General features: G+C 46.4%; 2 long non-coding RNA genes across 3 annotated transcripts; one reads left to right on the forward strand and one right to left on the reverse strand.

Annotated features, from left to right (window-relative positions):
- Positions 1-2488: 2488 nt before the first annotated feature.
- Positions 2489-13409, forward strand: LOC106729559. Of its 2 annotated transcripts, none has more exons than XR_004321773.1 (3): positions 2489-3290; positions 3955-4022; positions 4912-5405. It is a non-coding gene; the product is annotated as an uncharacterized LOC106729559 (long non-coding RNA). The 2 variants fall into 2 exon arrangements; XR_001365981.2 differs by lacking the exon at positions 4912-5405 and adding an exon at positions 11887-13409 and having other exon boundaries at positions 2503-3290.
- Positions 8909-18500, reverse strand: LOC116665253. The gene is made up of 3 exons (XR_004321774.1): positions 18490-18500; positions 15439-15441; positions 8909-10126 (listed from the first exon to the last, which is right to left on the reverse strand). It is a non-coding gene; the product is annotated as an uncharacterized LOC116665253 (long non-coding RNA).
- Positions 18501-19176: the final 676 nt, after the last annotated feature.

Raw genomic sequence — 19176 nt, forward strand, 5'->3', positions numbered from 1 at the left:
GAGCCCTTAGTCCACTGCACATGCTTGTGCAAAGAGGTGAGTCTCAGAGGCACTCGCTGTTCTGGGGCCTGCCTGTGGCCACTTGTTTGTCCTGGGACCTCGGCAGGAGTCCCGACCACTCTTGCTATATGTTCACCTTTATCTGTCCTTGTGAGGGGTCATGTGCACCTGTGTCTGCCTGAGTCCACACACACCAACAACCCATCCAGGGTTGATGATGGAGCCTGAGGACATGCCCACCCATACACGTGCTTATGCAGTTATGCATCCAAACTCTCTGGGGAAACCGAGGCCCAGAGGGAAGTAGAGACTGGCTTAGGGTGTGATATGTGGGCAGAATCCAGAAGAAAAGTGATGATTTCAGCTTCCTAGGCCAGTACTTAATCCCTCCTATCATATTTAGTTTGGAAATAAAAGACCCTATGATCTTGGTGAACCCCTACCATCACCTCCCAATTCGGACCATTTTTCTTTCTGTATTTCCATAATCACATAGGCATGCACAAACAGAAACAGACTGCAGTCAGGGGCCTTGGGAGGAACAGGCACAGTGTAAGTGACAAGGGAGAGAGGAAAAGGAGGTTGGAGCAGCTCTGCCATGGAGCAGGGACATCCATTCCCCCGGCAGTGTGTCCAGCGGCCCACACCACGAAAGGAATTCTCCAAGTTCTTACAGCCCCGCCTGGGCATGGGCCATTTCCACAGTGTCTCCAGGGGACAGGGCCTGGGGTCATAAAGCGCATCACTCTCAAGGCCGAGAACTGGGCTGGCACACGTCCCATCTCCCGGTACACTCAAAGAGCACAGGTGAGAGGGACCACTTCTTTCTTTACAAATCGAATCCTTGCCTTGGCTGCCCCAGGGGTTCTGCGCGCTTGGGAAGTCGGCTGACCTTGATTCTCCACCAGTGACCTACTGTGCTGTGTGAGCTTGGGGAAACGCTTTCCACACACAGAGGTCCCTCAGAGGAGACAGGAGCTTGGGGCTTTGGGAGCGAGGACGTGTGGTGGAGCAGAATGGGTCAGAGCCATGGACCAAGAGTCATGGGTCCAGGAATGAGACCAGTTGAATCCTTGGGGTCCTCATTTGGAAGTGTCGGCTTAAAGAATAATACACAACATAAGATGTTGGGGGACAGTTGGTGGAGCCAGTGAGATGGGTTGGTAAGAATTTACCAGAAAGGGAGAATTTCAAGAACAAAGGAGAGTTTAATAATATGCTGCAAAAAGCAACAGTGATCCACACAGGCAGGAGGTCCCTGAGTGTCCACCAAATGTGAACGTGCGGCATCTTTTATTGAGGAAGGGGCCGTGAACACAGGGGCTAGGGGAACAGATTTCTGATTGGCTGTAAGTGAGGTAGGGGGTTTGGTATATGAGAGGATAGTGGATTTGTAACTCCAGTAAGATGGAGACATGGGCTGGTGCAAGCAAGGTAGTGGAATTTATAATTCTGTTAAGGAGGGGGCGTGGGCTGGGACAGGTCAGCCTGAGCTGCGGCGAGACCAGTCACTTCCCTGGGCTGTTAACTGTGCCAAGGTGAACACCCACTGGGGTTTATCTCCCAAAGAGGAGCAGGCAGGTGCCTAAGGGCTGGCACCTCAGCTGGCACCAGTTTGCACTGCACAAAAGTCACGAGTGTAAGTTTTATCAGGGTCTTACTGAAGATTAAGCCCAGGAGACAGCCGCTCAGGAGCTCTGAGTAAACCGCTCCAGAGAGGTCGGGGAGGAGCCAGTGTGGATGTGAATTTTTTGGCTGGGGAAATACATGTGGTCAAGTATACATCTTGGTAAAAGATTACTGCTAGTCACAAAGAACAGATATCTCAAAATAATTATTTTATTGCTTTTCTTTTTTTAAAACATTTTTAATTGAGTTAAAGTCAGTTTACAATGTTGTGTCAGTCTCCAGTGTAGAGCACAATTTTTCAGTTATACATGAACATACATGTATTCATTGTTGCATTTTTTTTCGCTGTGAGCCACCACAAGATCTTGTATATATTTCTCTGTGCTATACAGTATAATCTTGTTTATCTATTCGATATATGCCTGTCGGTATCTACAAATTTCGAACTCCCCGTCTGTCCCTTCCCACCCACCTCCCCCTTGGCAACCACAAGTTTGTATTCTATGTCTATATCTATGTGTCTGTTTCTGTTTTGTATTTATGTTTTGTTTTGGTTTTTGGGTTTTTTTTTTTTTTTTTTTTTTTTTTTTTTTTTTTTTTTTTTGGTTTCCACATATGAGCGATCTCAAACGGTATTTTTCTTTCTCTTTCTGGCTTACTTCACTTAGAATGACATTCTCCAGGGACATCCATGTTGCTGCAAATGGCGTTATGTTGTCATTTTTTATTTTACTGTTTTTCTATGTGTGGAAAGATGCAAGAATCTGGGGGTCATTGAAATTCTTCCTAACATATACATCTATCTATCTAAGGGCCTATTTACTCACACCACAGAGTGCCTCATCCTGTTTTTTTCACCCTGAATTCCTTTCAGAATTCACCATTGGCGGACAGCTACAGTGGGCTTCAACTTAACCCTTGATGAGCAATGCTCTTTGCTTTCGTTGTTGTTGGGTACAGAAGTAGCGGGTATTATTTCCATGTTTGAGGTGAGGATGTCTAAACACGACATCCCAGAGGTGGGAGACAAGGAGGGGAGAGAGTGGCTTCTGACATCCAGTCCACAGCCCAGAAGCCTGCAGGTTGTCAGCCCTGAGGCTCTGGCGAGCTCAGCCCTGAGGACATTCAACGAAGATTCAGGCCGGGGGCGTCAGTGTTAGTGCTGGCCACTAGGGGGCAGCCGCCTCCCGGGGCAGAGCTGCCCGCTGAGCGTTCCCGGAGCAGACACAGCGCTGCCGAGGTGACTCTGGCCATGCCCCCGCCTCATGAACCATAGGCGCCTCCTGTTGTGAGAGGTCATCTCTGCAGACTGAGGTGGGCAGACGCAGGGGGAGAGCGCCGCGATCTTTCTCACCGTGCTCTGAGCGCGCGTGCTTGCCAGGTGAGCCCCTGTGCAGAGCTGAAATGGCCTCTCCCAGGGGTCTGGGGGAGGGGACAAGAGCTCACAAGCAAGACGAGGAAGAAGAGAGCGAGCACTGCCCCGAACTGCAGGGCGCTGTGAGGAGGGCTTGGCAGTCACCGGGTGGGAGGGTCTGAGCGTCCTCACTGAGGTGGCATCTCCTGGGACCAGAATGGAAAATGGGAGCCAGCCCTGCACACCAGTCAGGAAGAAGGCTCCACGGGGGCGGAGACTCCCAGGCAGAAGTGAGCTGGCCAGCGGGGTAAGTCAGTGGCCGGTGTGGCTGGAGGCAGCCCAGGAGGAGAGAGCAGGAGGCGGGCTGGGTGCTGGGGATCAGGTGCTGGCCCGCACCTGTCTGCTCCTCTCTCATAATATTACCGCCAAACTTAGCGCTTACGAAGCATGGATATTTAATAGCTTCCAGTTCCCGTGGCCCCGGAGCGGCTTGGCTTGATGCCTCTGTCTCCGGGTCTCCATGCGGCGGGGGCCGGCGCCTCAACTGAGGCCCAGCAGTAGAAGGCTTTTCTTCCAAGCGCGGGCACTTGACGCCTGTCGGGCTTCAGTCTGGACCCACAGCCTTAGTTCCTCTCATCCTGTTGTCAGCGGCGCTCCTTCTGTTCTTCCCTGTGTGGGCCTCGCCAAAGGGCAGCGCTTAATATCTGTGCTCTGCCCCAGATCCAGGAATACGACAGAGAGAGAGACACAGAGATATAGACAGAGACAGAGACAGAGCGAGACAGCAGGAGGCTGACCGAGAGAACAGCAGAGGGAGGGAGGTCCGGGGACGGAACACGAGGGAATGCGTCAGAGGGGAGGGACAATCCCTTTGTTATTAAAACTTAGATGTGACACCCCGTCATCTTGACGTATTCTCTTGGTCAGGAGCCACTTACTAACTAGTGGTTACAGTAGCATGTGTATTCCAGGACTGGAGCCACTGTGGAGTAAATACAGCGATATATTCACTGCAACTCACTCAGAGCAAGAAATTGAGGTAAGACTTTGCATTAATGGGTATTATTGAGATTAAAAGTTAGAATGTGCTCTTTGGGTGTCATAATTAGGGTCTCATCAGGCCCAACATAAATCTACATTAAATATAATTTAAAAGCCCAAGGGCAGCAGTGAAGTACAGTGACAGCAGCGAAGGAGCCGTGTTCTCAGTGTTCATATAAAAGGCAACTCCCAGGACATTTTATGTGTAAGAGAATTTTGCTTAAATAATTCATATTAAAGCTATGCTCCCCTGGTTTTTAAATTCTACAAGGTTATGTGTCTTAATAAAGTAATTAAACAACTTCTTTCATTGCTTATATGCCCATTGAATGTCAGAGCTGCACAAGCTTTTTGGAAATATTTAGCATCCCTTTCTATCTCCATTTTACAGATAAGTAAGCTGAGGCCTAGGGAGGTCACCACGTGAACAATGACACAAAGTTCTCTGACACCTGGTTTACATTCCTTGCTTATTGAGGAAAAAAGAACTTTCCTTTCTCAAAGTTCAATGGACAAATTCTGTGTCATTTTTAAAGAAGAGTGACATTAGTCAACATTTGAAAGATACAAACAAACTTATTATCTTAAAGTTAGGTTTCATGTTTTTTTCCCAAAATGTAAAATACAGGATAATTATTGTTCTTCCTGTTAGCATCGACACGTTAGGTTATTTGAGATGCGGGAACTCTCTTGGAATGTTGACATTTTCAGTTCAGCCCTCAGTAGGTTTTTAAAAATGTCCTCAGCTTCAGTGCTTTTGCCCGTCTAGTCAATCCTGGTCACCGTAACTGGGTTGCAACACATTTGTTTTTCCCACAAGTCACTTTATGCAGGAGTATCAGGGCCAGCGGCAAGGCTTCCTACACACGTACGAGCCTCTCTCTCAGGTTCCTGCCGGGGTGGCACAAACAGCAGTGGAGGATGGTTTGGTGACACTCACTGGGTCTTTCGCCTGTTGGACGGCCGAGGTCAGCATCCACATCTCATTCACAGAAGGGAGGTAGGACTGCAGCGCGCCTGTGCATGTCTCGTTCATCTCTCCCACGCGCAGACTGGAAGGACTCCGTGGGAGTGAGCAGGAGCTGCAGAGAAAAGGCCTCAAGTTCTCACCTGAGTCCAGTTCAGCTTGTGGATAACAGACAGTTCAATCTTTGGGTTTGGCCCAGTCTCTCCCAGTAATTCTAAACTCTTCTAAAATTTACTCCAGACACTGCATTTACCACAATGAGAGGTCCTATGAGTTCCTGGGTACAGAGGTCACCCCACACTCTTTATTACCCTGTGGCTACAAAGTAAGCTCTCTCCTGGGACTGAGATACTGTAAACCTCAGTGGAAACAGTGAAATGAGTGGCTACCTTTGAAGGTGAGCTGACCTCGGGGGTAATTCCAGCCTTATTTCTCACTGTTCCCACCTGTGCCTATGTAGACAGTGTACAGATTGAAGAAGGCATCATGTCATGTGCTCATCTCATCGTGTCATGTGCTCATCTCATCGTGTCATGTGCACATCTCATGCTTGCCCACCTGCTGTAGTCCTCTCACCTGCCTTCACATTATCATGGCCCCCTCCTCATGCTGTTGCTCCTAGGGTTCAGGCTGCTGTCTCACTCTACCAACCAGAGCTTTTTTACCTCTAAAATTGAAGCTCAATAGTAATCATTTTTAGCAACTTGACAAAGCAGATTTTGGCAACGATTTAATGACACCCAAAGCAGAGGCTATTTTTTTTTTTTAACTTACACATTGGACTTCATAAATATTAAAAACTTTTGTGTCTCAAAAGACATTATCAACCAAATGGAAATACAACCCATAGAATGAGAGACCATACTTGCAAGCCATGTATCTGATAAGGGATTAATATCTAGAATAGATAAATAAATTTTAAACTCAATTGAAAAAGCAAGCAACCCAAATGAAAAGTAAGCAAATGATGTGGAGGGACATTTTCTTTCTTTTTTTAATTGAACTGTAGTCAGTTACAGTTTGTCAGTTTCTGATGTACAGTATGTTTCAGTCATACATATACATACATATATTTGTTTTCATATTCTTTTCATTACTAAAGATATTAAATATAGTTCCCTGTGTTATACAGAAGAAATTTATTTTTTATCTATTTTATATGTACTAGTTAATATTTATAAATCTTGAACTCCCAATTTATCCCTTCCGACCTCCTTCCCCTGGGTAATCATAAGTTTGTTTGCTATGTCTGTGAATCTGTTTCTGTTTTGCAGATAAGTTCATTAGTGTCTTCTTTCTTTCTTTTTTTTTTTTAGATCCTTCTACATATAAGTGATATCATATGGTATTTTTCTTTCCTTTCTGGCTTACTTCACTTAGAATGATGATCTCCAGATCCATCCATGTTGCTGCAAATAGCATTATTTTATTCTTTTTTATGACTGAGTAGTATTCCATTGTATAAGTATACCACAACTTCTTTATCTAGTCATCTGTTGATGGACATTTAGGTTGCTTCCATGTCTTGGCTATTGTTAAATAGTGCTGCTATGAATGCTGGGGTGCATGTATATTTTCAAATTAGAGTTCCCTCCAGATATAGCCCAGGAGTGGGATTGCTGGGTCATATTGTAAGTCTATTTTTAGTCTTTTGAGGAATCTCCATACCGTTTTCTATAATGGCTGCACCAAACTATATTCCCACCAACAGTGTAGGAGGGTTCCCTTTTCTCCACACCTTCTCCAGCATTTATTGTTTGTGGACTTTTGAATGATGGCCATTCTAACTGGTGTGAGGTGAACGTCACTGCAGTTTTAATTTGCATTTCTCTCATAGTTAGTGATATTGAGCATTTTTTCATGTGCCTGTCGGCCATTTGTATGTCTTCATTGGAGAACTGCTTGTTGAGGTCTTCTGCCCATTTTTCATTTGGGTTGTTTTTTGGGTTTTTTTTTTTTTTGTCATTAAGTTGCATGAGCTGTTTATATATTCTATATTCCATATATAGTCCCGAAATTAAACCTTTGTCAATCACATCATTTGCAAATATTTTCTCTCATTCCATAGGTTGTCTTTTTGTTTTGCTTATTGTTTCCTTTGCTGTGCAAAAACATATAAGTTTAATTAGGTCCCATTTGTTAATTTTTTGCATTTATTTCTGAGAGACATTTTCTTAAAGAAGATATACATATGGTAAATGAGCATATGAAAAGATGTTCAACCTCACTAATCATTAGGGAAATATGTCATTACACAGTGAGGTACCATTTCACATCCATTAGAATGACCCATCAGAGAGAGAGAGGAGAGAGAAAGAAGAATAGGTATTGACAAAGAAGTGGAGCAACTGCAAACTTCATGCATGGCAGTGGAAATATAAAATGATATAGTTGCTGTAGAGATCAGTATGGCAGTTTCCAAAACAAAATGACAAATAAAGTTCCACTTCTGGGTATATACCCAAAGAAATTAAATGTGGTCTTGAAAATGTATATGAACATATCTGAACACGTTCATAGCATCATTATTCATAATAGTTAAAACATGGAAGCAATCCAAGAGTCTTTCCAGGAATGAATGGATAAGCAAAATATGGTATAGACACACATGTAATTAAATATTATTTATCTTTTAAAGGGAAGGAAATGTTGACATATGCCACAACATGGATAAACCTTTAGGATATTATCCTAAGTGAATAAGATAGTCAAAACCACAAACCTTATGTGATTCCATTATAAGAGGTACCTAGATAGTCAAATTCATAGAGACAGGAAGTAGAATGGTGTTTGCCAGGGATGGGAGAAGGGGGTAATGGGAAGTTACTGATTGATGAGTACGCAGTTTTCATTTTGAAATATGAAAAGAGTTCTGAAGATGGATAGTTGTGATGGTGGCACAACATTAATGTATTTAATACACTTAAAATGTACTTAATGACATGTACACATAAAATAATTAAAATGATAATTTGACATTATATGTACTTTACATCAATAAAAATATTTTTTTTAATTTAAAAAGTGAAAATACAGAGAAATGAGCAGAGGAAAATTTAGTCTTGCCATTTTTAGTCTTCTATTTTGACCCTGCTATTTTGTCTCAGCCATTTCACCTGATATAATTTTGATCAAAAAAAGTATTCTGAGTCTATGCCTACTAAAACTTAGAAATCAAAATTATACAAAAGAGTAAAACATTTGTTGAAAAATTATTTTTCAGAGGTAACTTAATAAGACATTTTAATTCCTGGATCAATTTTTCTTCCTAGCTAACATTTGCAAATTAAATTTAATATAGAATAAAATGTAAGTTAAAGAAATTGGACTAGAGACTCAGTAATACATTCAATACACCAAAAAGTTAATAACAGATCATACATTCTAATATGATGTGATTTTGTCCTCATTATTAACATATGTAATTCTGGCCAAAGTATTTAGTTAACACTTGAGCTTGAAGGAGTATAAAGCAAACTAACAAACTGACGTCCCTGATGCAAAACTGTTTGCTGATTCCTTCTTTACTGAGAATAACTTAATCCAGGTGCTGTGCTCCAGGAAGGAGATGACAGGCTGGTAATCTCAGAAGGAGGGACAGACCCTCCGGAGTTCCTCCCAAAGGTTCATTGAGGTTGAGAGAAACATAGCACCCTGACTGTTAGCACCTTTTCTGTTCCATCCAGTTTTTTATAAAACCTCGAATCCCCAGCCCTGAGACGGGCTCACAGCCGTTACGGTATTAGCCTGCTATGACTCCCTTTGCTGGGCACAGCAGCAAAGCTGCTCTTTTTTTTGCTCCCAAAACTCTGCCTCTGAGTCTGAATTCGCTTTTCGGGGTACAGAGGTGGATTTTTTTGGCAACAGCTCATAAAATATTGCAGCAAATTCTAGATTAATAAGGTGGCTTTTTTTTTTTTTGGTATTACTTTTAAAATATATTAGATAAATCTCTCCTTTACTGTTCTTTGGATTGGGGAATTTTCATTAACCATATTATAAGGCTTGATTTATTATTGATTTATTATTTGTTTAGTGTTGCCTGGAAGCCTGCATTAGCTTCTAGATCCTTGGGGGCAGGCAGTGGGGCCCCAGGCCCACTCAGGTAACTGGGGTGGTTCTGGCTGGGGTTCAACAATGTGTGTTAAGCACTGACTGCATGCAGGCACTTTTCTACATGCTGAGGTGACTCAGTGAGTGAAGCAGATACAATTCCTGGGGCTCAGGTCTAGTGTGAGAGTCGGGCAGTCAGTCCAGGTACCATAAGCATCCATGTCCACAGCACATTAGCTGTGATGCCCTCCTGGCCTCCTTTAGATATGGATGTGTCCTCCCATGTTCTGACCTTGATGATGAACCACAGGACCAACTAAAACTGTGAGAGGTTTTTAAGTCCACAAGGAGGGCCCCCTATCTTCACAGAACAAAGAAGGAGAGTGTGGGATCTGTGGCTGAGCAGGGACTGACAAGCCTGGATCTCACACATGTCTTGATTGTCCTGGGAGAGTTGAGGTCTGGGAGCTTCCCCCTGAAGAAACAAATGACTTAAAGGGAGGTGTGCGTGGGCCCCAGCCCCTTGGGGGAGCAGCAGGGGAGGTGGCGGAGTCAACCCCTGAGAGACACGTTCCCTGCACAGTCTGTCTCCCTTTCCTTCCTTCTCCACATCCATCTCTTCTGACCGCCACACCGAGGCCCAGGACAGGAGGTGTGGTGAACAGCCTGCTCACAAAACTGTCTCACACTCGATCCCGATGTCCATGTGCTTGGAGGCTGGGGTAGGCTGTGCCCATGACCTCGGGGAGAAGAGTCTCAGTAGAAAGACTGGACTCACACAGGATCTCTGTCAGACTTGCTCCATGACTGGGCCTCCGCCTGCCAGGACAGCCACAGAGGGGCTGGAATTGGACGGGAGCCATAATCGGGGTTCCAGACCCAAAGAAAGGTGCTGTGGGAACACACTGTGAAGTAAAGGGCCAGGTCCCTGACTCTGCCCAATACATGACTCCCCACAGAGTCCCTCTCCTTGGGCCCCTGGCCAGAGCAGTATGTGCAGCATATCTCGCAGCCCCTGACCTGTCTCTGTTTCAAGCTAAAGCTGGCCTATGTGTAAGTCAGCTTTCCTGGATCAGACCTGACTCACCACACTCCCCTTTTCCTAGTCAAGGCGTAACTTCTAGACCTCGCTGAGGTAGAGCCAGAGGGTAGGGGGGCTGCAGGCTGGGCTGGGGGCACGGGCTGGGTGCTCCTTTACAGGCAGTGGGATCTTTACTGTTTTGGGAAAGGCACAGGGAACGTCAGTTATGTGGTTGAACCTTACTCTCTTTCTTGCTCCAGCATTAGCTCTAAGGGATGTTTCCCTGCTGCACCCTTAGAGCCAAGTTTGGACCTAGAAATAGTTTTACCTCCATTCCTCCCACCACATCTAGTGCTGGAGTCAGGCTCACCTCCATCAGCTGCTCCAGAGGTGGGACAAGCCCTACCATCTGCTCAGCCTGACTGCCAGGTCCTGAGCCAGAGTCAGCTGGACAGTCTTCTCTAGTGGGAATTCCATCTCCAGCTCCAAAAAGAGAGACAGAGCCAGCTCCAGCCCCAGCGTGTCCCTGCCTCTAACATGTGACCAGAAAAACCTGGTTGAGTAAGGAGAGGCCTGACCTCAGGGCCTTCCCTCCAAGGCTGGTGGCAGAGCAGTTGACTCTGATGGCTGCGATGGATGTGGTGAGAAGCTAGGTTCTCAGTGCATGTCTGGGGCAGGGCTCCCCTATTCCATCAGCTGCCCCAAGCTTGTCTTTCCCTGATCCAGATCCCTATGAAATGTGTCCAAAGCCCAGACTCACCACTTATCAGCCATGTGGCCTGGGCAACTTCCACAAAGCCCAAGCCTTGCTGTCTGCATGAGGCCAGCAGAGACAGACAATAACAGGCTTGCTGCGCAGAGTGGCCGTGCAGATTAAATGAGCTGGAGTAGCTAGAAAGCCGTGCAGGGGGACGGGAGCTTACTGTGTGCAGCCGGGTCCATGGATCACTCGCTCATCTGCTCAGCAGCCTCAGCACTTATTAGGCACCTGAAGTGTATATATAATTACAAACAAAGCCCACAGTTGTAGCTGCCACAGGGAGAATGTACATATGAATGGGGAGTCAGACCAGAGGAGCAATCAGCATGGGTGGAAGATGCCCCCTTGGGTTGAGCAGAACTGAGTTGCCTTCAGGAGCTTGGAGTTAGTGAGTATGAACTGGGTGAAAATACCCCTCTCCTTTCCTCATCAGTCTTGAGTCCTGGGTGCTTCTGTGCTGAGTGCTCTCAGGGGACAGAGAACAAAGCCCAAGGACTCAGACAAGGCTCAGGCCACATCCTTGGCCTCCTGAGCCCCAGTTCTGACCAGTGACCCCTGACTGGAATGCAGATATGGGGTGACACTCCCCCTGTTCCCCTGGGGCTGTTCAAGAAGGTGGTTCCCTCCCAGTTCCCTGAGCTCCATCTGATCCCATGGGATCCAGCCTTGCAATGAGCACATGGCACCCACTGTGCCTGCCACCACCACCCAGTTCAGCAAAGTGGCCAACCTGCCTCGATGACCTGAGAAAGACAGTCCAGGACAGGGCCAGGGTGAGGAAGCACCGAGTCAAGGGTTTGCCATGGGGAGCCCGGTGTGTCGCCTCTCCAGAGCCTTGGTACTGTCTGCTCTCTTTTATCAGCTCCGAGATTGAAGTCTGTGATCTACGGCTCCACACAGCCCTTCCTACCAGGGCCATGTGGACCTTGACTCAAATGTCCCAGCGGTGGGTTAGTTACTCCCACGTGGCTCATTTTTTGGATGGAGCTAAAATCTCCCTTCCTGTAGATTTTTAAAATCCTCCTTTCTTACTCACTGGATCTCATCTCTGCCCTCCCCAGGCTCCCTGGACATCTGTATCACTCAGGGTAGGAGAAGACAGTGAGGGTGACTGGAGCCAGAGCAAGCAGGGCGGCAGCTTTCCACCTCACGTCTTGTTCCCGTCTCTTCCCGGGAGTGCCACGTCCTCTGGACTTCTCCTCCCTGCGTGCTGTCCTCTCTGCCTTGCGGGGCACCTCGGCTCACTGTCTGCAAGTGGCATGGGGGAAAGCTGCCAGGTGCTAAGTGTCTCCCTACAGGAGGTCCAGGGTGGATGTGGGACCTGTGTGCGTCACTGCCTTCTAGGTCAGGCGGGACCTCCTAGACAGCAAAGGACAAGGACAGGGGCTTGAGCGCCGAGTCTCTAAGCCTTCCCCAGGTGATAAAACAATATTCCTACTGCTTTTGGAATCAGTTTTGTTAAATGTCAGATACTGGGCTGAGCCAAATTGGAGATCTTCAGTTGACTCCTTTATAGCAACAGAGCTATGTCCAGTTGAAAGTCAAACTCATCAAAAACAGAGCTTTTCAAAGGAAATGGAAATAGAGTTCACCTGGTGACCAACATGAGCGCTCCATCCTTAGTCCCACAGAGTCTTAGAGGAGCCCAGTGAAAACCCTCAGCCAGCAGTCTGATTTTTTTTTAGGTTCTCAAATGAAAGGGTTTGTATTTTAATGCCCCCCTCATATATTTTTCTACATCTCCTTTCTTCTTTCCTTTCTGCTTAAGAAGAGTTCCTGAAAAATCTAAAAAGCTGTGTAGCAAAGACAACTCACTGAACAGAGAACTACTCATCACAGTAGCATAGAAGCTAAAGGTCTGAAAAAAAAAAATAGGAGCGGTGAGAGGAACAGGGGACTGAGCAGGATTTTTTGTTTGTTTGTTTGTTTTTTGTTTTTTTTGTTTCTCACTTAAAGACTCTTGGAAAAATTCCAGTGTTCTCTGGATTAACAGGAAGAAGGACCTGCTTTGTCCACAAGTGGGTCAGGAGGCCCTAGTAATGAGATACAGTGGTGATGCTGGGCTGTTCCAGGAGGGGACTGAGAGCAAAATCAGCAGGTCTCTGGCTTCCATGCTGATCCATCCTGCTGGCACTTAGCTTTCTCCAGGCCGCTGGGGGGATGGGATGGGGAGAGGTAGCTTTCCTCCCTAAACCAGCCCAGTTGGTCCTCGGGAGCCCTGCTGCTCCTCTGTCTTCACCACACTTCCAAATGGAGGACACCCTTCTTGCCCCAAGGATGGGCACTGCAGGGGAATCCCATGGGCTGGATTTACAAATGTGCTGCCTGGCCTTGGGTCCAAATGGCTGGACCAGAGACAGATATGTGTGCACGGTGTCCCTGTACAGTCGCCACTGGTCAGAGCCAGGATTCCCACCTGGGTGCCTAGTCAGTAATGACACGTGCCCTGGGGGCTTATGAGATGTGTCTCAGGGACTTAGTGGATGAATTCTTAGTAGATCCTTCCTGCAAAGGACCTCAGAAGCTTCACGCAGAAGAGGAAGCAAAATGGCTGTCACCCTCTACCCTGTCAGTCAGTGGTGGCACCTCAGGGGTCTCATTCCTGAGTGGATGAAAAGAAACTGCTATGCGGGGGGGGGGGGGTGTCCTGAGCTGTTCCTGGGGAGGCGAAGGTGTTGATGTGACTTTGGTGGGTGGCAGAGACTCCAGGCAGAGAATTCAACCAGGCCTTCAAGATACCTCATCTTGCTCCTTCCACGGCCCCACCCAGATGGGGGCCTGGACACAACTTGAGAGCCCAGAGGACAGGGCATTTCCGTCTGGGTGGGGCTGGGATGGCATGAAGGAAGCCGTAACATGTGGGCCTCCAAGGTGGGTGCAGCCTCTTCTCTGTGGGCCCCTGAGCAACCCATTGCTCCTGTTTGGAACTGTGTCTCCTCATCTGGGAAGCAGAAGGATACGGGTCCTCTGGTACAGGCCTCATGAGGCTATAATGAGGTAAAAGAGAAGAAAGGGAGGTGGGGGTTCTGTGCCTGCCCCACCTGCAGGGCTGAGGGCAAGAACAGTGCTGATGGGAATGACAGCAATATGGCACTGAGTTCTCAGGAGAACCTGTGTGGCAGGTGGAATTCCCACACTTTCCAGATGAGGAAATAGGCTCAGGGAGGCCAGGCCATGGGGCCAAGGCCACGTACAGAATGAGTGTTGGAAGTGGGGTTAGGCTAGAATCAGAGCATGCTGGGAGACTTGGGTCAGATGTCCAGGTCTGTGGTCAGGGATACTAGGGGAAGATGGGGTGAGGGGCATACAGCCTCAGTGACGCTGTCCTCAGTTCTGGCAGGAACGACCCTCTGCCTTTGCCACCCTGATGATGACATTCCATCATGCACAGAAGAGGTTGCAGAAGAAGACAAATGTCCTGTAGGGGAGGGAACTCCCCCACTCAGCTGGAGGCCTCCGAACTTAGACAGGAGGGGACTTGCTCCTTCATCCTGCCTTCTGTTGTCGCATTGCCTGAAATCCTCCTTTAAGATGACCAGCGGGAGGATCTGGAAGAGCTTGTGCAGGATGGATTTTGGGGTGGAAAAGGGGACAATGATCAAATACCATGTGATTTGTCAAAGGCAGGCCTTGGGAGGTGATTATGGGTCTGGTATTCTTGGAGGTTATTAAGGGTCTGAGACCGCTCCATGAGGAACCCCTGGGGTGGGGCCCAGAGCTGAGGGCGAGAAGTTTTCAGGGGAGGGTCCGCAGGGGAACCTGAGACCAGAGGCTCATCCCACCCCCTCCCGATGGCACAAGATGCTGTCCCCTTAGCACAGTCCTCACTGACCTGATGGTGCTGGACACGGTGACGGAGGATTATCTAAGGAGAGTGAACTTGGGAGCTAGACAGAGGAGACCAGGATTGAGGCTTGGAAAAACCCCTGAGCTGTCAGCACTTGGCAAACTTCCTCTCAGGAGAGCCTCACAGCCGCCCCTGTGGGCTGGAACATCATGTGAGCATTAGGGATGAGTGAGAGGAGGCTCCATGTGAGACACTGACCCCAGTTCCCAGGGCTGGTGAAGCAGCAGAGCTTCCTGACTGCAAAGCTGCAGGAGGTTTTGTCTGACCTGGACTCAGCCTCTGCCCCAGGTGATATCCACGGGGCGAGAGTGCAGCGGGGGCCTCCCCATGTCCACCAACACAGAAGAGATCAGTTAGCCTCTTCCTGCCTGAAGGCTCAGACTCCTGGAGAATCAGCAAAGAGGGTTGTGCTACAAGGTCCCTGAGACTCAGCCCACATGTCACACTCTGGGGCCAAGGCTCGGCCTAGGTCCACACCCTGTTTGCTGTGCATTCTGGCCCCTTTGTGAAGCCTGGTGGTAGTGAGCCTAGGGGGCTAGGACTGACTGGAGGGCTCCTTCTTGTCTGTCTGTCTGTCTGTCTGTCTTCCAAGGAATTGAGATTAACAGCCAGAAACAGAACAAGGTGAACAGCTGTATCTCTCCCTGTGGAAGAGGGCATAAGAATGGAAATCAGAAGCACCCCTGGGCAGAAAACTCCTTGGCTTCATCCCCTGAATCTTACATTTGCTGGGAGAATTTGATAACAGAAGGGTGGGAGGCCCAACCAGCTGATGGGTAAGGGAAAGGGCATGGCATCAAGGAAAGCTTCCTGGAGGAGGGGCTCTTTATTCCATCTCTGAGAACAGGTAAGGCCTGGATGTAATTGTAGGGAAGAAGGGTTCCCAAGTGAGCAAAGACTGCAGGACCAATCCCCTGCCTCACTCTTCACCCCCTTACATCATCCACTACGCAGGCCCTGTCTGCATCTTCTCCCTCCCTCTGGTCCCAGAAATACAAAATCATGGCAGAGATCATATTGCTCCAGGTAGCTGCAGAAAATTACAGCCTAGAGCCCAAGGAGCAATTTGGTGTCTGGTTCTGGGACATGGAGCGGCTCAATGAGAATGAGAGGTGAGGCCAGGCAGGAGACGGGAGAAGGCAACGGTGGACTCTTCCTGCCAGCCAGTCCAGAGAGCCTGAGCCCACATGTGCCTGGTCAGCCCCACACCTGGTTGGCCACCACTGGGACACCCAGACTCCAGCTGCTGGGCGGACACTGTGAGGGATACCTGACATGTGATGGATACCACTCCCTCCCATAACTGCATCCTGTCCTGCTGGCTGGAGCCCCGGTCACAGCTGGGCAGCAGAACACTCAAGGCCAGGAAGAACAGGCCACCATCAAAACCAGGAGGAAGTGTGTGTCCAGGAGCAGCAGTGGTCTCCACTGTGGCAGGGACATGGCAGGAGCACCTGAAGTCAGCTAGCTCTCCCTCCCTGACACCTCATTCCGAGGCTCATTTACTTATTTGGAAAGGCAATATTTATTGTCATCATAGTACAGTGAGATTTGAATATTGTTATATTAAAACTGTTTAATTCACAGACTGGGAGTTGTGGGGTGTTTTTTTCCTGTGCTAATTCAAATGATGTGCAGACCCTGACATTCTTCCTAGAATTAAAATTAACAAGTGCTACAGGACTGCTAAACAGTTCACGACATGGGTCACTGACTGGGTGTCACTTCCTTTCACTGAAGAAAACACTGTGCCAACAGTTTCCTTCATAAGCTTGTAAGAAATCTCTCTCTATATCTAATGTGTGAACAAGTCTTTATGTGCAGGTGGAAAGAGCTTCAGTTCCCTACGCTGTCAAAGCCCTGGGCTGAGCCCAGCTTCTAAGGAGCCTTAGAAACAAACACCAGTGCTAAACAGCTCAACGCGTGGACCACACGTGGGCACAACCGCTTTTTGCCGAAAGACTGCAGTCCCCCAGATTTCTTTCATTAGCTACTAACTGCGTCTATAGGTGCCCTACGTGGGACAAGTGTTTATGTGCAGCGGGAAAGACTACCGCATCCATTTCGCTGTCGGAACACTGGGAGTGCTGCAACTGCTAAGGAGTCTCAGCAGCACCGCTGTTGCGGGTCTGTTAAACAGCACTGCCTACGGCTCCCACTGACTAAGAACGCTGTGCCAACAATTACGTCATGTAGCTTGTATGTATGTATATGTATATATATGTGTGTGTGTATATGTATAAAGAGTAAAAGATGTATCTTTATAATATACATATAAAATAAGGGAACAAGCCTTTCCACGCAGACAAAAAGGATTTCACATTTCTCACTGTTAGAACTCTGGCCTTTACTCAGCTTCTAAGTAGCTTTAGAAACACTAGTGTTAAAGGTCTGTGAAACAATTCAAAAATGCAGTAAGTCACACATATAACTTGCTTTCACTAAATGAACACTGTTCCAAAATCTTCTTTCATATGACTTATAATAAATATTTATATATGTAATATGAAACAAGAATTTACATGCAATCAAAAAGTCACATCCATTCCCTGTGAGAAAACTGGCCTTAACCCAGCTTGCCGTATTCTTAGGAAAGCTGTTGTTGCAGGGTCCTTACACAGTTCAGCTTGTGACTCACTCACTGAGTATAACCACCTTCCACTAAAGAACACCTTGTTAAAACTTCTTCCACACAGCTTGTAGTAAGCGTCTGCATACATCTGTTGTAGGAGCAAGTCTTTATATGCAGCCAGAAGGGGTTTCATATCCACTGGCTTTTAGAACACTGGGCATAGTGCAGCTTCAAATGAGCCTTAGCAACACTAGGACTGCAGGTCTGTTAAACAGCTTCACTACACGTATTCCTCATTGGAAATAACTTCCAATGATATGGAAAGAAGCCATTCCTTGCAGATGGAAAGTAAAGTACATGCTTTCCCAGTTAGAAAAGCAAGCTTTGGGCAGCTTCTAAGTAACCTTAGAAACACTCTTCCTACAGGCCTGTTACATGATTCACTACGTGCATGACTCACTGTCCTAATTCCTATCGCTGAAAGAACAGTGTGCCTGAAATTTCTTTCACGTGACTTGTAAGATATATATATATATAAAGTGTTTCATTCAGACTTGAAGGCTTTCAAATAGATTTGGTTAGAACGCTGTGCTTAAAACACCTTGTATGTAGGCTTAGAGTCACCAGTGCTGCAGGTCTGTCACACAACTTAGCTACATACATGACCGCTGTGTATAACTTCCTGTCACTAGAACGACTCTGTGCCTAACATTTCTGTCATATAGTAGCAAGCCTTCACTGGTAACAAACTTCTGTATATATCTAATATAGGAGCAAGACTAAATCTGTGAATGTGAAGGCTTTGACATCTATTCATTGTTAAAGTTAAGCTTTTCAAAATCAAAATAGACTTAGAAACACTAGAGTTACAGGTCTGTTAATTCACGACATGCATCTCGCATTGGATATCATCTCCTTACTTACAGAGAAAGAACACTGTTCCTAAAACTTCTTTAATACAGCTTGTAACAAACTTATAAACAAAGCTAATATGGGAAAAATGATTTCCTTGTGGATGGAAAAAGTTACCTCATTTTCCTGTGAGAAAACGGCTTTCACATCATATACGTAGCCTTAGAAACACTCAGGCTGCTGGTTTGTTAATATTTCATGTAAAGACTTGTTCCCCATTAGATTGATACAGACTTTTCTAACAAGTGATATGAAAGAAATTCTAGAAAAGTGTCCTTTTAGTAAAAGGAAGTTAAACTCAGTAAGTCATGCATCTAGTGAATTGTGCAACACATCTGAAGAGCTAGTTTTTAAGGCTACCTTGAAACAGGGAAAAGGCTAGGCTTTAAAGAGTAAAAGGTACATCTTTCTTTTCCTTTGGTAACTATTTTTCTCTCTAGTTTTTTATAGGAATTTCTTAAAGCTACATGAAGGTAATTTTGGACACCGTATTCTTTCTGTGAAAGGAAGTTATACACAGCAAGTCATACTTACAGTGAATTGTATAACAGACTTGTGACACTGCTGTTCTTAATGCTGCTGTGAAGCTGCAAAGTGCCCAGCTTCCAAACAAGGAAAGTGTACTACCTTCCGACTGCATGTAAAGATTTGTTCCCAGTCACATTCATTTAGGCTTTTTCTTTTTATATTTATTACCATAAGTTATTATTTTTATTTTTAACACCTTTATTGTGGTATGATTCCTATATGGTAAACTACACATATGCAAATGTACAATTTGAAGAATTTTGATAGATGTATATACATCAACGAAACCACCACAATCAAGATAACTAGCATTTCCATCACTTCCCAAGAGGTGCAAATTTTGAATTCCCAATTTATTTCTTCCCACCCCCCCTTACTTCCTGGTAACCATAAGTTTGTTCTCTATGTCTATGAGTCTGTTTCTGTTCTGTAGGTAAAGTTCATTTCTGTCCTTTTTTCTTAGATTCCCCATATAAGTGATATCATATGGTA

The sequence above is a fragment of the Camelus ferus genome, chromosome 8, assembly GCF_009834535.1.
Source record: "Camelus ferus isolate YT-003-E chromosome 8, BCGSAC_Cfer_1.0, whole genome shotgun sequence".
Taxonomy (NCBI): Eukaryota; Metazoa; Chordata; class Mammalia; order Artiodactyla; family Camelidae; genus Camelus; species Camelus ferus.